A 2,600-nucleotide genomic window follows, 5' to 3' on the forward strand; every position below is an offset into this window, starting at 1 on the left:
GTTCATAAACAATTAAATTTCAGATTTTTAATAATTTGGTTTAAGTGCGATTAAAATTAACGAAACCATTCAAAATTTTAATCCAATAATTTTTAAAATTAGCCACTGACCCATGAAATTATATCCCCTTTTCCAATTAACCGAATTATTAAACCAAAATTAATAAAAATTCAATTAGGGTTTCAAATTTTACAAATTGGGGAAAGGAAAAATTAGGGTTTATACTTATCGGAAATATCTGAAATATTTACCATAGATCAAGAATATACCCAGAAAGATTGTGTCAAAATTTCAAGTAATTCCGAGTAGTTTAGGTCGACCTTTTAGTTGAATTACTGTTCGACACTTTTAATTTTTAATGAAAAATTAACAAAAACGCCCAAAAAACGACACTTCGAGGCCTGTTTTTGCAATTCCGTTCTCATGAGTTGATCTTAGAAAATTGTTTCCAATCAAATTAGGGTTTTAAAACTCGAAAAAATGAATATTTTTTATTTTGGACCTGATTATTACGCAATTAATCCAATAATTCGTAAGAATTCCGAAAAATCAACAAAAATTCCAAATTTTCGACAGATGCAAAAACAATAATAATCATGCTAATTCATGCTTTGAATACATAAGGCTCTGATACCACTGTAGGGGAATACAGTTAAACATAATAACATGTGCGGAACAATGCCCAAAGCCAGGAAACATGTATAAAGCACAGATTAAGCAAACTTACATTCGAAGCGTGTTTTCCACAATAATCTGTCAACGAACACGAACAAAGAACTCCACTTGTTGTTCCTCTACTTGGTTCACCGACACGTTCAGATCCGTCTTGATTGTCGTAGCTTAGACAATTGATTAAGATACTTTGCCTTTTGGGATGAACACACTATGGAGGCACAGAGAGAATTAGGGTTCTCTGTTTTCTCCTAGGGTTGTGTTGAAGGAAATAATGCCCTTGGTCCAAGTATGCATTCTATGTTAAGTCTAATAAATGCGGTTCAGTATTAATTAACAAGTTAATAATTCAGTGAGATCAAGTGAGCTGAATGCCTAGCTAGAGGCCGCTTCAGTTCAAGTGGAATTAATCCACAAGCTTACTCTTGACTGAACCCGTAGGGTCACACAAATAGTACGTAAACGGATCAAGTATTTAATGGCATTAAATACTCCATCTATGAATATTCGGAACCGACGGATCTTGGTTTCAGTGGGAGCTAAGATCGTCACAGGCAAGAAATGAATACTCCGGAAACGATGATATTGCCGGAAACGGAAATATGGATCGTATCGGAAATATAAATATTATCCAAGTCGTAGATGTTGCCGGAAACGGAAACATGGTACGTATCGGAAAATATTATCGGAAATGGAAATATTGCCAGAATCGGAAATATTGCCGGAAACGGAAATATTGTCAGAATCGGAAATATTACCGGAATCGGAAAATAATTCCGGAAACGGAAATATTAAATATTTGTTCGAAACGGAAATTAATTCCGGAATCGGAAATATTAAATATTGTTCGTATCGGAAATGAATTCCGGAATCGGAAAATTTAATCGGAAGCGCATCGTACGAATAAGCATCGGACGAGGCCTGCCGGACGAGGCCCAGCACGAAGCCAGGCCATCGCCCAGCAAGCCAAGCGCGCCGCACAAACAGCCACGCCAGGCCCAGCGCAAGGCCAGGCCCAGCAGGCTGCGCAGCGCGCACAGCGCGCACAGCGCGCGCAGCGCGCAGCGCGCGCGGGCTCTGCGTGGGCTGCTGCTCGCGCGCACGCATGGGGGCCCATCGTGGCTGCCGTGCGTGTGTGTGCAAGTGTTTGTGTTCGTGCACGTTTCCTAAAACATGCAGTGTTCGGTTAATGATTAAATTCCTAATTCTATTTGATAAATTAATTAAATTAGAGTTCTTGTAGGATTCTAGGTTTAATTAATTTGTATCTGAATAGGATTTCGATTCCCTTTCCATACCCCTATAAATATGAGGCTAGGGCTCACAATTTATAACAAGTTTCAAAGTATTCAAAAAGTGAGTTTTTGAGAGAAAATTAAAACACACATCTTGCTCATAAAAGTGCCGAAATTTTCTAGTACCTTAAGGGCGATTCTAGTTGGTCAATCTTAAGGCGGATCCGGACGTGCTGTGGACTATCTACGGAGGGACGACACTTGGAGTCCTAAAGACTTGTTCTTGTTCGGTTCGGGCGCAGCTAGGGAGGGCACGCAACAAAGAGTATGCATCTAAATTATGCTATATGATTATGTGTAAATAATATGTTGTCCTGGGTAAATGGTTGTTTCCGCATGATCTATGTAATGTCATATGTATCATAACCTAACAGTGGTATCACGAGCCCCTTATTATTTTCATAATCTAAATTGCATGAACATGGTTAAATATTACAAATTTGCAAGAATTAAAAGGGGTGATTAATTTTCGTAATTGTTAATTAATTGCAAATTGCGTTTATTTAATTATACGTACGCAGTTTTTTCGGCAGTTTCTTCGTTACTCATCCGAATTGAGTGATTTTTGTGTCAATTCCGCATGTAAAGGCATTCTAAAATTTTGACAAAAATATTATTTTTCTGCCGAACCCA

This window comes from Spinacia oleracea, chromosome 4, assembly GCF_020520425.1.
Source record: "Spinacia oleracea cultivar Varoflay chromosome 4, BTI_SOV_V1, whole genome shotgun sequence".
In the NCBI taxonomy this organism is placed as follows: Eukaryota; Viridiplantae; Streptophyta; class Magnoliopsida; order Caryophyllales; family Amaranthaceae; genus Spinacia; species Spinacia oleracea.